Source organism: Sus scrofa, chromosome 14 (assembly GCF_054392235.1).
Source record: "Sus scrofa isolate SSC_HxYL_T2T_F1_AM1 chromosome 14, Sscrofa_HxYL_maternal_Yorkshire_Landrace_v2.0, whole genome shotgun sequence".
Taxonomy (NCBI): Eukaryota; Metazoa; Chordata; class Mammalia; order Artiodactyla; family Suidae; genus Sus; species Sus scrofa.
Window position 1 is genome coordinate 17,380,381 of NC_139396.1, and position 15,826 is coordinate 17,396,206.

Below are 15,826 nucleotides of genomic sequence, written 5' to 3' on the forward strand. Positions count from 1 at the left end.
GGGGGGATTGCTGGGCACTGAGACTTAGGCTCTGGAGCAGTGAGAAGCTGCTTGCTAGCCCATGGTGGGCAGACCTGTGGGTGGCAGGAGCAAACCACTGCAATTATCCCTGACTCCAGAGGTGGTGTGGCCTACCACACCTGGGGATATCTGAACAAAAATTACTTGCAGACCCAACCATTTCAGAGGGTAACACAGAAAAGGACACTACAATGGAACCTCACCTGATGGTGCTCTCACTCCTCTGGGGGCACACTCACCCTGCAGCCACCACTGCCAAACATTCCAAAAGGTGCCCATATGCTTGATCACTGTCCCTTCCTAGGAACCTGCAATTAAGAGCACCTTGTTCCCACATCCTGTCAGGGCTAAGCAGGACCAGGTGCTTCTTGCATGATTTTACAGGTGATGGGGCAAACCACCAATGTCATCTCTAGCTCCAGCGGTGGCAGTGAGCTGACACCATTAGGGGTTGGGGAACAGGCACCTACTGCAGCCCCATTCACCTCAAGGGCATCACAGAGGAAGGCATTGTGACTGAATCAACTCTTGGTTCTCTTGCACCCTTGGGAACACACTGGCCCTGCTGCTGCCACTACTGAATGTTCAGGGCAATACCCATAGGCCAGATCTCTGGCACTTCCCAGGATCCTGCAACTCGGAGCAGCCTGAGCAGCACCTCCTATGTGGGCTAACACATAAGAGGTGCAGATCACCTCATGCATGGTCTACAGGTGGTGGATGCAAACCAACACAGTTACCACTGAAGCTAGATGGTCATGGCCCACTCCCACTAGGGATCCCTGAACAGGCACCACCTGCCATTCCAATCATCTCAGAGGAGGACACTGCAATCAAACACAAGCTGTTGATGTTCTCACATCCCTGGAAACTCACACACCCTGCTGCAGCTACAGCCAAATTCTCTGGCCACCTTGAAGGTACTTTTGAGCTTATTACCGCTTCCCAGGGCCCTGTAAATAGGAGTAACCTGTGCCACCTTCCTGCAGGTCTTTGCTTCTGTTGAGAGCCCAATGACCAGGCCCTGAATGCTGGCCCTACTCATTGCCCTCTTCTCCCTGAAAACATACTGAGCATCATGGGGATAACAGACTTCTCATGCATAAGAAAGAGACAGCAAAGATCCAAACCCCACACCAATAATAAAGAGTAACCCCCCCAAAAAAGATACAAAGGGGTATTCTTGCATAGACATAGACTTACAAAAATATAGTTTGGCTTTCCCAAATTCACACAAAAAGAAAAACACAAGGAAGATGAAGAACCTCAGAAATGATTCTGTTAAAACAACAGGAGAATTCACCCAAAGCAGTCAACAAGGAAACAGACCTCTGCAGTCTGACAGACTTGGAGTTCAAAAGAGACATAGTGAAAATACGGAAGGAATTAAGAGAGGATAGGAACAGGAATGCAGATTCCCTTAGAAAGGAATGAGAACATATAAGGAGGAGCCAAGAAAACTAGAAAATTCATTTGCAGAGATACAAACTGAAGGAAAGGCAATAAAGACCTGAATGAATAATGCAGAGGAAAGAATTAGTGATGTGGAACAGAGAATAATGGAAATCACCCAATCAGGACAGCAGACAGAAAACCAAATGGAAAAAGATGAAAGAAATATGAGACCTATGGGATAATATAAAGCAGGCAAATTTATGCATAATACGGATTCTAGAAGAAGAAAAAGAAAAGCAGACTGAAAATATATTTGAAGACATCCTGGCTGAAAATTTTCCAAATCTAATGGATACTGATAACAAGAAATAGGAAACACAGAGGGCCCCAAACAAGTGGAACCCAAACAAGCCCACACCAAGACATATTATAATAAAAATGGCAAAAAGTTAAAGATAAAGCGAAGATTCCAAAGGCAGCAAGAGAAAAGCAAAGCGTTAATTACAAGGGAACCCAAATAAGGCAATCAGCTGATATCGCTACAGGTACACTAAAGGCCAGGAGGGAGTGGCAAGATATAATTAAACCACTGAAAGGAAAAAAATCTGCAAACTAGAATATTCTATCCAGCAAGAAAATCATTTAAAATAGATGGAGAAATAAAGAATTTCTCCAACAATCAAAAGCTGAAAGAGTACAGCAACACGAAACCCATTCTAAAAGAAATACTTAAAGGGCTTCTGTAATTAAAAAAAAAAAAGGAAGATATAGGATGGAGGAAACCACAATTGGAAACCCATCATTTAAATAAGTCAGCATACAGACCTAAACATGAAGATGTTAAAAAAAGAAAAGGCATCCAAATCAAACACTGTGGGAAAGGGAAGTAAGAAGAAATAGATTCTTTTTTAATTTTTTAATGATGTGTTTAGCCTATATGACTATCAGGCTAAAGTAAGCAGATATAGGAAGGGGTTAACATACTTAAGGAAACAGGGCAACCACAAATCAAAACCGAACACTACATTCACAAAAACTGAAAAGAAAATACTCAAGCATAAAATAAATGGAAATCACCCAACCAAACAAGGAAAGGAAGAAAAGAGAAACATAGAATCAACTGGAAAATAAGGCTTAAAATGGAAATAAATACATATCTATCAATAATCACCTGAAATGTCAATGGAATGAATGCTCCAATCAAAAGACACAGAGTGGCAGATTGGGATAAAAAAGCAAAATCCTTCAATCTGCTGCCTACCATACACTCACCTTGGGGCAAAGGACACTTCCAGATTGAAAGTGAGGGGTGGGAAAAGAGATTTCATGCCAACGGACAAGACAGGAAAGCAGGAGTTGCAGTACTCATATCAGACAAAAGAGACTTTAAAATCAAGGCCATCAAGAAAGACAAAGAAGGATAGCATTGTATAGTTAAAGGATCCATTCAAGAAGAGGATATTACAATCATCAATATATATGCCCCTAATATTGGAGGACCCAGATACCTCCAGCAAATACAACAGAGATAAAAGGAGAAATTGATGGGAATACAATCATAGTAGGAGAATTAACACCCCACCCACATCAATGGACAGATCCTCTGGACAGAAAATCAATAAGGCATCAGAGATCCTAAAGGAAATACCAGAAAAGTTAGACTTAATGGACATTTTGAGGACACTACATCCAAAACAACAGAATACACATTCTTCTTAAGTGCACATGGAACATTCTCAAGAATTGATCACAACTTGGGGCACAAAGCTAACCTCAACAAATTTAGGAGTATAGAAATTATTTCAAATACCTTCTCTGACCACAATGGCATGAAACTAGAACTCAGTCACAGGAAAGGAAGTGAGAAAAAAACCTACTACATGGAGACTAAATAACATGCTACTAAAAAACCAATGGGTCAATGAGGAAATCAAGGAGGAAATTAAAAAAAAATACCTCAAGACAAATGATCCTGAAGACACAATCACTCAAAATCCATGGGATGCCACAAAAGCAGTGCTCAGAGGGAAGTTCATAGCAATACAGGCCTTTCTCCAAAAAGAAGAAAAATCTCAAATGGACAATTTAACCCATCACCACAATGCATTAGAAAAAGAAGAACAAGAAAAACATAAAGTCAGCAGAAAGAAGGACATCATGAAGATCTAAGAGGAAATCAATAAAATAGAGATTCAAAAAACAATAGACAAAATCAATCAAGCCAAGAGCTGGTTCTTTGAAAAGGTAAACAAAATGGACAAACCTCTGGCTAGACTCACCAAGAAGAGGAGAGAAAAAAAACCCAAAGTACAAAAATCAGAAATGAAAAAGGAGAAGGCACAATGGATACTACAGAAGAAAAAAAAAAAAAACCATGAGAGAATACTAACAACAATTATGTGCCAACAAATTCGACCACCTGGAAGAAATGGACAACTTCCTAGAGATGTACAACCCACCAAAACTGAATCAAGAAGAAATAGATCAACTGAACAGACCAATCACTAGAAATGAAATTGAATATGTCATAAAAACACTCCCTACAAATAAAAGTCCAGGACCAGATGGCTTCACAGGTGAATTCTACCAAACAAACAAGGAGGAACCTACACCCATACTCCTACAACTTTTCCAAAAGATTGAAGAAGAAGGAATACTCCCAAAGACATTCTATGATGCCACCATTACCTTCATTCCAAAACCAAAGATGCTGCCAAAAAAGAAGAGGTAAATCAGTCAACATCATACATCACATTAACAAAACGAAACTCAAAAATGACATGATCCTCTCAATAGGTGCAGATAAAGCATTTGACAAAGTCCAACATCATTTTATGATTAAAAGCCCTTACCAAAGTGGGTCTAGAGGGAACATTCCTTAGCATAATCAAAGCCATTTAAGACAAACCCAAAGAAAATATAATACTCAATGGAGAAAACCTGAAAGCCTTCTCACGAAAATCGTTGGAACAAGACAAGAATGCACACTCTCATCCCGATTATTCAACATAGTATTGGAAGTCCTAGCCACAGCAATCAGACAAACAAAGAAATAAAAGGCATCCAAATCGGAAGAGAAGTGATAAAGCTGTGACTCTATGCTGATGACAAGATACAATAAATACAAAACCCCAAGGACAAACCCAAAAATTACCTGAACTGCTCAGCAAATTCAGCAAAGTAGCAGGATATAAGATTAACATTCAGAAATCAGTCGCATTTCTGTATACCAACAATGAAATATTAGAAAAGGAATACAAAAATATAATACTTTTTAAAATTGCAACCCAAAAAATCAAATACCTGTGTATACACCTGACCAAGGAGGTGAAAGACTTATATGCCAAGAAATATAAAACATTAATCAAGGAAATTAAAGATGTAAAGAAATGGAAAGATAGTCCATGCTCCTGGATGGAAAAAAAATTAATATTGTAAAAATGGCCATACTACCCAAAGCTATCTACAGATTCAATGCAACCCTGATACAATTACCCACTCCATTTTACACAGAACTAGAACAAACAGTCCAAATATTTATATGAAACCACAAAAGACCCATGATTGCCAAAGCAATTCTGAGAAACAAAAACCAAGCAGGAGGCATAGCTCTCTCAGGCTTCAGGCACTATTACAAAGCCACAGTCATCAAGACAGTGTGCGTCTGGTACCAAAACAGACAGACAGACCAATGGAACAGAATAGAGAATCCAGAAATAAACCCAAACACCTATGGGAAATTAATCTTTGACAAAGGAGTCAAGAATACAAAATGGGGAAAAGACAGTCTTTTCAGCAAGTACTGCTGGGAAACCTGGACAGTTGCATGCAAATCAGTGAAACTAGAACACACTCTCACACTATGCACCAAAATAAACCCAAAATGGATGAAAAACTTAAATACAAGACAAGACACCATCAAACTCCTGGAAGAGAAAATAGGCAGCACATTTTCTGAAATCAACCTTACAAATGTTTTCTCAGGTTAGTCTCCCAAAGCGATAGAAATAAAAGCAAAAATAAACCAATGGGACCTAATCAAACATACACGCTTTTGCACAGCAAAGGAAACCAAAAAGAAAAAAAAAAGACAACTTACAGAATGGGGGAAAACAGTTTCCAATGATGCAACTGTCAAGGGCCTCAGCTCTAAAATAGACAAACAACTTATACAACTCAACAGCAAGAACAGCAATAATGCGATTGAAAAATGGGCAAAAGACCTGAAGAGACATTTCTCCAAGGAAGATATACAGATGGCCAGCAAGCACCTGAAACAATGCTCAGGATCACTGATTATTAGAGAAATGCAAATCACAATGAATATGAGATACCACCTCACACCAGTCACAATGGCCATCATTCATAAGTCCACAAATAACAAATGCTGGAGGGGGTGTGGAGAAAAGGGAACCCTCCTGCCCTGTTGATGGGAATGGATGCTGGTACAACCACTAGGGAGAACAGTAGGGAGGTACCTTAGATATCTGTACATCGAACTACCGTATGACCCTGCAATCCCACTCTTGGGTATCTATCCAGACAAAACTCTCCTTAAAAAAGACACATGCACCCACATGTTCATTACAGCACTATTCACAATAGCCAAGACATGGAAACAACTCAATTGTCCAACGACAGGTGACTGGATTGGGAAGATGTGGTATATATACACAATGGAATCCTACTCAGCAATAAAATATAATGCCATTTGCAACAACATGGATGGAACTAGAGACTCACATCCTGAGTGAGGCAAGTCAGAAAGAGAAAGACAAATACCATACAATATCACTTATATCTGGAATATAGTATACGGCACAAAGAAACCTTTCCACAGAAAAGAAAATAATTCTCTTGGAGAATAGCCTTGTGTTTGCCAAGGGGGAGGGCCAGGGAGTGGGTTGGATTGGAAGCTTGGGGTAAATCGATGCAGAATATTGCCTTTGGGATGGATTAGCAATGGGATCCTGCTGTGCAGCCCTAGTCACTTATGATGGAACATGTAATGTGAGGAAAAAGAAGGTATACATGTAAGTGTAACTGGGTCACAATGCTGTACAGTTGATAAAATATATATATATAAATAAAAGATAAGAAAAAAATAAAGTTTTATACATTTAAAAAAGAAATAGGGACCTAGGGATGGCCAATGTCCCAACATTGTTCCTTTAACCGCACTGTGGTATTAGTCTTTCCACTAGAACAGCCCCTGAAGGGGGTCTCACCTGCCCTTTGTCCCTCTGGGTTATGGACATGGTCAGTTTTCTAACTCTTCTCCCTCCTCCATGCCTAAGCAGCCCCATGAGGTATGCCTAAGAAGTGGGCTGGTGGGGACACCCCTGGGAAATTAAAGGTTCTGCACTTCCTCACATGTGACTCTTACATGTGCCCACTTTCCTCTCCCTCCCATGGCACATGAGGCTTCAGCTGGCCCTAAAACCACCCACACACAGGTCTATGGCCCCCCAGCACTGCCCTCCAATTTGCATGCTCTAGGCTTAGGAAATGGACATTAGAGTCTCTCACTTTCCCTTCCACCTGATCACCCTCAGCCTGTGCTCTTAGGAAGGCCAGCCCTGGGGCACAACCCAAACACTGCAGCCATGCCACTGGAGTGCCACCAGAGGCCAAGGCACTCTGGTGTTCCCTAAGGCTGCGGTCAGACTAGGGTCACCAAAGAATCCTACAAACCAGAGATTGATTTCAAGGCCCTTCTAAGGCACAGCCAGCAGTGAGTGGCCTTACAGCTCAAAGGCTCAGTTCTCTCTCCAAGAGGTCAGGACATCCCTCCATCCTCCTCAGGGACCTCGATCAGGACCCAGGGCCAATGAGGTTCTTGCGGAGACCTGTCCTCTTAGGGAGACCTGAGGGCTGGGGAACAGCTCCAGTAAGGAGGAGGACGATCTCCCCACTCTGACCTTCCTCCTGGAACCTCAGCACAACCTGCTGTCCTTGGTGCTGCCCCAGAGCCAAGTCCCCACCACAGGCCTTGTGGGGACTCTGCAGGCTGGGGGACTCAATGAGTTCACTGGGTCACCCCACCCCCCAGAGAATAGGCATCAGCCCAGCCTCCCCAGCAGCTGGCTCTGTGTGGAGGCCTGGCCACCACAGAGAACCTGCCCATGCCCAGGACTGACCTCGGAGTCTTTGGGAGACCAGCCCTAGACAGGGGCTTGTTTACCCTGACAGACCAAAAAGAGAAGGTGTAACATATTTGTCACAGGGAGGAGGATGTTCCACTGCATCCAGTAGTGAACAGTGGGCCAGCTTTCCAGTGCAAGCCCAACAGGAAGCCTAGGGGCTCTCTTTAGTCCCAGCACTGATCCTGGCTGACATGGGGGCAGGGAGGAAGGGCAAGGCTATCAGAGCCAGGAGAGGGGTGGCCCTGCGGGGGGTTAGGTAGTGAGGGATTTGGGTCTGGGTGTGCACAGAAGCACCATTGGGATGAAGTATGTAAAATGTGGACAAAGATAGTTTTATGGGAAATATTCATGGTCCACTGTCATCTTGCTCATGTCTGTGTTGCTCCACAGAGTGTTCTTTGGAGGAAAGAAGGATGAGGGCTGTCACAGGTGCTCTGGATTTACAGGTGAACCATGAAATCTTTCCTCCACAGAGACAAGGACTCATCAAGCTACTCTGGGGAGCACACAGATTTCACTATCCCCAGGAACCCCCACATCATCTCCGTCTCTCAAGCCTGCCTGACTAGTGGGCATCTGGGGCATCTCTACCATTATCTGCATCCCCCTACCTTCAAAGGACTTGGAGCTGCTTTTGTGCCTTTCAGCCTTCTGAACACTCAGCAGTTCCTAGAGTGGAGGCTGGTGACAGCCTTTACCTTTAGGGAGTTTCTCTCTGCTTCCCCAAAGTGGCCAGATGACAGGCTGGGATGATCCTACACTCATCCAGGGTGCCCTGTGTGGGCAGCCCGGCCAGAGAGGACAAGGCTTGGCTGTAGGGACAGGCCTTTCTGCTTCTCTGCCTCATCGATGGGGGAGAATCCAGTATTCTCAGTGGGATTATTGCAATGGGCAAAATGGTGGAGGCAGGTGCCTCTTAGTCCCAATGAGGACAGAAAGATGGGAATGGTTGAGAGGAAATTCATAGATGATTAGTGACTTGAGTGGAGTAGTCCATCGTGATTTATTTATTTTTTCTTTTTAAGGCTGCACCAATGGCCTAAGTAGGTTCCCAGGCTAGGGGTCACATCAGAGCTGGAGACACTGGCCTATGCCACAGCAATGCCAGATCTGAGATGCATCTTCAACCTACACAGAGCTCACAGCAATGCTGGATCCTTAACCCCCTGATAAGGTCAGGGATCGAACTGGCATCCTCATGGATACTAGTCAGATTTATTTCCAGAGAGCCACTATGGGAACTCTGAGTATTGCACCTTGTCAAATCCCTGCACCACCCCAATGGCATCAACACCCAGATAGCTTTAGAAAGAGCAAGACCTAAGACTTTACAAAGACCAGGAATAGAGTTCCTGCTCTGGGAAAGAGGCCTAAGTATCCTGCCTTGTTCCAAGGAACCCCCATATGCCAAGAGTGTGGCCAAAAAAAGGAAAGTAACAAAACCAAAAAATGAAATAGACTAGGTTTAACATTAAGGTGCATGGACTGCAAATGACAAATTACACTAATGTTCTTCAAACCATAAAAGGAATGAAATAGAAGGAGTTCCTGTCATGGCTCCGAGGTAATGAACACAACTGCTATCTGTGAGGACATGGGTATGATACCTAGCCTCGCTCATTTGGTTAAAGTTCCAGAGTTGCCACGAGCTGTGGTGTAGTGTCATGTAGCTTTGATCCTGCATTGCTGTGGCTGTGGCATAGGATGGAAGCTCAAGTTCTAATTCAATTCCTAGCAGGGGAACTTCCATATGTCCTGAATGAACCCCATCAAAAAAAAAAAAGAAAAGAAAAAGAAAGAAAAAAAAGAACAAAAAAAGAAAAAGAATTAAATTAAAATTAATTAAATGGAATCTTCATTCAAAAGAATCAGCTGTAGCTTACATTTGACCCCTAGTCAGGGAACCTCTACATGCTGCAGATGGAGCCAAACTTGACCAAAAATACATACATAAAATAAAATAAATCAATAGTGGTCTAACGGATGATACATTCATGGAATCAGAGAATTGACTACCATCCACAGGGTGGATAAAGGAGGTTCCTAATTGCAGGGGTAGCATGGCTGCAGCTTGTCTGAGGGAGAGGCAGGTGCTGGGCAACCTTTGGATATGGTACACACCAAGGGGAAGCCTGCCCATTGACAACACAGAAAGTCTCATCTCCAAAACTCTCAACATGGAATCAGAGCATTGGCTGAAGGAACACCCCTGACAGACGCTGTGGGCTGCCTGGTCTGGGTTCTCCCTACCAAAGGCCATGTTTCTCCAAGAACAAGGCAAGGAGTAACACTTTTCTAAGTCACAGACATCATATATTAACAATACAGCTATTACAATTGTGCAGGTAAAGGGCTCTGAAGGGAATTTTTAAGTGGGGGGCAGGGAGCAGTTGTGTACTAGGGAGGATTTGGGCCCTCTAGCTTGTAGGTGACCTCTTGTCAGACAGGGGAAGTGACACACCTGGAAGCTGGGTAGTGTTCCAAGGCACTGGCTTCCTTCCTCAAATGGCAGGGATATGGAGGATTTAAAAGTGGGAGCAGAGCAAAGAGTTATCACCTACTGCCTCCTTACCTCCTCTGCTTCAGGGTGAGGAGCTTCCTGCTTTCATAGAAATTATTGCTAGCACACTGATCATTGGAGATCTTGAACATCAACATTTTACTTCTCAGAAGCACATAGGAGAAATCAAAGATAGCCCATGGGTGTAGCTAAGGGTCTTGTCTTAGGGGAAACTTGCTTAATTGCAGTAGCTGCTTCCTGGTTAACTGGGGTTTGGTTGTACTTCTTCTAGAAAATGATGTTACTAATATTTGAAAAAGAACGTTTGGGGAGTGACCACCATGGCTCATTGGCTAACAAATCTGACTAGGAACCATGAGGTTGCAGGTTCTATTCCTAGCCTCGCTCAGTGGGTTAAGGATCCAGCATTGCTGAGAGCTGTGATGTAGGTCGCAGTAGTGGCTCGGATCCTGTGCTGCTGTTGCTCTGGCATAGGCCAGTGGCTACAGCTCTGAGTAGACCCCTGGCCTTGAAACCTCCACATGCCATGTGTGCAGCCCTAGAAAATACAAAAAGACAAAAACAAAAGTTTGGCAATCCCATGTTTTGGGAGGTAGCAAGATGGAGTGATGAGATTTCGGTTTCTGAAGTAGTGAGAGGGCAGGGCTGACTTGGGCAAGACAACCTCCCTGCAGGAGAAAGCCTGGCCTTCCTGGGACTTCAGGGTCACTGCCCATAGCCAGGGCTTATGGCTGACAGAGATGGGAAGTGCTGCCTAGTGACTCAGCCACTGGCCTTCTGAGACTTATGGCTGCACCCACAGCTCAGACCCACCCTGAGCAGCAGGAAAGAGGCTGGAGCTTCCCCCACCCTGAGCGCTCATCCCGCAGCCAGCTACTCAACCTGCATCCTGCATGTCACCATGCTGGTGGTAGTCCCTGCCCACAGGGGGCCTGGACTTCTCTGACCATGCAATAAAAAGCACCAAGCCCAAGATCTGGGCCCCTCTCCTGAACGCTGGGTCCGAACAGAGTCTCTGGGTGCTGACCCAGAAAACAATGTGCAATGGGGACCCACAAATTCTCCTACTATTGTTCTGTCTGTGAACTTCCCTTGATAAACGCAACTTCAGCAGCATGAATTCATATATTCAGGCAATTCCCTTATGGTTACTGTATAAGTGAAAAGTCTGAGAACTCCTATGTAAAATTAATATTCAAAAGGTTCACACCAATGACACTTGAGGAACCTATAAGATAAACAAATAGTCATTACATTTCACTCCACCGTGTCCAAAGTATAAGCTCCCCCTTGTATAACAATGAGAATGAGAAGTGAGCCTCCAAATATGTGGAAATTGAGATGCACACTTCTAAATAACCCATGGTTAAAGATGACTCTCAAAGAAAAATTTTGAAATGAATAGAACTGAATGCAAAGGAAGATACAGTCCATAAAATGTGATTGGATCCAGATAAACCATTGTGAATATGGAAACAAATGGCACTAAATGCTTCTACAATATAAAAGAAGAAAGGTCTCAAAATCAATAGCTTAAGTTTTCCTGAACGGAAACTACAAAAAAAAAATTGCAATACTCAACCAATATCTGAAGAACAAACGAACTGACAATGCATTAGAATCAAATGGAGTTTATTGTAGGAATACAAGCTTGGTTTAGTATTTAAAAATCATCAGTGTAGTTTGCTGTTATTAATAGATTAAAGAAGAAAACGTACATGGTCACATCAATTACTACAGAAAAAGCATTTGGCAATGTTCAACAACCCATGCATGTTAGAAACTCTCAGAAAACCAGGAAGAACACTCCTTCAACCCAGTACAGAACATCTACAAAATACCTACACTAAGCATCCTACTGAAAGGTGAAAGAATGAATGTTTTCCTCCTAAATTCAAAAGAAGGTCAGAATGTCCTTTCTCATTTCTTCCATTCTACTTAGTACTGCAGGGACTTGCCAATGCAGCATGGCAAGAAAAAGAAATGAAGACATACAGAATAGAAATGAAGAAATATAACTGTCCATGTTCATGGATTGCACGGCTACCTCCACAGAAAATCCCAACAATTCTCTTAAGGTACACTGAAGAGATGGAGGTTCCTTTACCAAAGTCTCAGGAGAGGAGATCAACACAGAAACATTCATCATATATGTAAATGCTAAAAAGGGACATCTGGTAGCCCAAACCAAAAACACAATGCAATACAGAACAGTTCCAAAAAATGAAATATTTGGTTATACATATAAGTTTATGGCTGCTCCTGCAGCTTGTGGAAGTTCTCAGGCTAGGGGATCAAAATGGAGCTACAGCTAGCAACCAACACCACAGCAACAGCAACACCATCTCCAACTGGCATCTGCACCCTACACTATAGCTTGTGGCAATAAAAGTACCTTACCCCACTGAGCCAGGCCAGAGAGTCACCCCACATCCTCATGGCCACTATATCAGGTTCTTCATCAGGGACCCATAATGGGAACTCTCGTTAGAAATGTTTTGATAGAGGATTTGATTTGTATGATAAAACCCTATAAGACCTAAACAAATGTGTAGGCATATACATAGATAATATTCACAGTCTGGAAAACTCCACATAATAAACTGTCCACTTCCAACAGAATTGCTTTTGTCAACATGGACAAGCTTATTATAACATGTATAAAGAAAAGGAGCCAAAATAGCTAAAATTATTTTGAGAAAGAAAATTAAAAATTGAGGCTATTAGGCTCCATATAAAGCCCTATAGAAGATAGATTAGCATTGGTGGAGGAATAGATTCATAGTTTGGTGCACAGGATAGAGAATACAGAAATAGACACATACCAATACAGCAAACTGGAATGGCTTAATACAAAAGTTATAGAGAAGTAGAATGGAAAAGGGATAGTTTTTAACGGATATTGAAATTCTACAAAATGGGGCATAGATTCAAATGCAAATTTCGAGACTGAAATTTTTACCAAAAAAAAAAAAAAAAAAAAAAAACTAGGAGAAAACTCTCTGGGTTGTTGGGCTTGATAAAGAGGTCTTACACAGGACAAAAAAAAATTACCCAAAAAAGAAAAAAATGGAAAATCATATTTCATCAAAATCAAACATTTCCCTATACTGAAATGTCCTTCAAAAGGCACATGCACCCCAAATGTCCCTGAAGCACTGCTTACAAAAGCTATTGACCATGAGAAGTAGGTTGTGAGACCTCCCTCTACAGGCCTTCACAACTTGAAGTTTAATGAAGATTTCATTTTCTTAATTGGCACAGTTCTCCTTGATCTGGAATGATCCAGATCTTTCTCTGAAAGCATCACTGATCAAGAGTCAGGTTTTCCAAATTTAGAAGTCTTCACCTCTCAGTGCCAGGAAGGCTCTTTCTCATGCACTGTGTCCCACATAGAAGGGAAAGTAGACAGACCAGAAATCACTTGAGGTCACATTTGAGTAACAGGAAGAATAGTAGGGAGAACCCTCAGGTATGAGAGTCTACAACCCTATTGTTTGCAAAAAGGAGATCACACTCAAAAGCTCTACAAAATGACAAGGCATAGAATTATGACTCAGATAAAGGAAGAAGAAAAAAACCAGAAAAACAATTAAACGATCTGAAGATTATCAACTTCCACAAAAAAGACCTTAGACTAATGATAGTCAAGATGGCTCAAGAACATGGAAATAAACTGGAGGCAAAGAGAGACAAGTTACAAGAAAACCCAACAAATAGAAGATTTTAAGATTAAGCAAGCAGAGATGAAAAACACAATAGCTGAAATAAAAAAATTCACATCAAAGGAAACAGTAACAGAATGCAGAAGGCAGAAAAATGAATAAGTGAGATGGAAGACAGACTGGTGGAAATCACTGACGAGGAACAGAAGAGAAAAAAAAGATTGAAAAGAAATGGAGGCAGTCTATGAGAACTCTGGAATAACATGACATGCACCAACATCTGCATTATAGGGGTACCAGAAGCAGAAGAGAGAGAGAAAGGGCCAGAGCACATAACAAAAACTTCCTTAACATGGGAAAGGAACCACTCACTCAAATCCAGGAAGCACAACGAGTACAATAGAAAACAAACCCAAGGAGGAACACCCCAAGACACATATTCATGAAACTGACCAAAATTAAAGACAAACAGAAAATGTTGAAAGCAGCTAGGGAAAAGAAACACATAACATACAAGCGAAGCCCAGGAAGGTTTTCAACACCACCAAACCAGCTTTACAACAAATACTATAGGAACGTCAAGAGGTGGACATGAAAAGGCCACCACTAAAATAAAAAATACTAAAAATGACACGGCTTACCGGTAAACATATACATATACATATAGTAAAGGCAGGAAATCATCCACACACAAATATGCTGAAAAATCCAGAAAGCATCCAAAGAGGGTACAAATGCAGCATACCAGAGTTGCATTTGCAACTAAGAGACCAACAACTTAAAACAATTTGTATATAGATAGAATCCTATATCAAAACTTCATGGGAACTGTGACCAACAATCTACAATCAATACACACAAAAATAATAAAAAGCAGTCCAAACACAACACTATATAGACTCATCAAACCACAAGAGAAGAGAAGAAGGGAAGGAGAAGAGGCCAACAAAAACAAATACAAAACAGTTCATAAAATGGTAATGTCATTGGACTAAATGCCTCAACCAAAAGCTATAGACAGGCTGAATGGATACTAAAGACCCACATATATGCTGTCTCCAAGAGACTCACGTCAGTTCTAGGGACATATGAAAAGTGAAAGCGAGGGGATGGAAGAAAATATTCCATGCATATGGAGTCAAAAGAAAGCTGGAGCAGCAATACTCTTTTCAGACAAATTAAACCTTAAAATAAAGAATATTATAAGAGACAAACAAGGTCATTACATAATGATCAAAGGATCAATCCAAGAAGCATGCATAAGGATGGTAAATACATATGCAACGAAAGAGGGTTACCTCAAAACATAAGGCAACAGCTGTTAACCTGACCAAGGAGGTGAAAGACTTCCATGCTGAGAACTCTACAACTTCACTCAAGACAGTTAAAGAGGATTCAAAGAAACAGAAAGATGTTCCACACTCCTGGATTGGAAGAATTAATATCATTTACATGACCCTCCTACCCAAATCAATCAACAGATTCAAGGCAATCCCTATCAAATTACCCATGCCATTTTTCACAGAACTAGAACAAACAATCCAAAAATTGATATGGATCCATAAAAGACTCAGAATTGCCAAAGCAATCCTGAGGAACACAAACCAAGCAGGGGGCATAACTCTCTCAGACTTCAGACAATATTACAAAGCTACCATCATCAAGACAGTGTGGTACTGGTACCAAAACGACATACACTCCAATGGAACAGAATACAGAACCCAGAAATAAGCCCAGACAACTATGGCCAAACAATCTTTGACAAACGAGGCAAGAATACAAAATCAGGGAAAGATTGTCTCCTCCCCAAGTGGTATGGACAAAGCAGAACAATTCCACGTAAATCACACTCTCATACTAGAACTAGAACACACTCTCATACCGTACACAAAAATAAACTCAAAATGGCTTAAAAACTTAAACATAATATAAGACATCATAAAACTCCTGGAAGAGATCATAGGCAAAACATTCCCTGACATCAAACATTGAAAGGTTTTCTTAGGTCAGTCCCCCAAAGCAATAGAATGAAAAAACAAAAATAAACCAATGGGAGCTAATCAAGCCCACAAGCATTT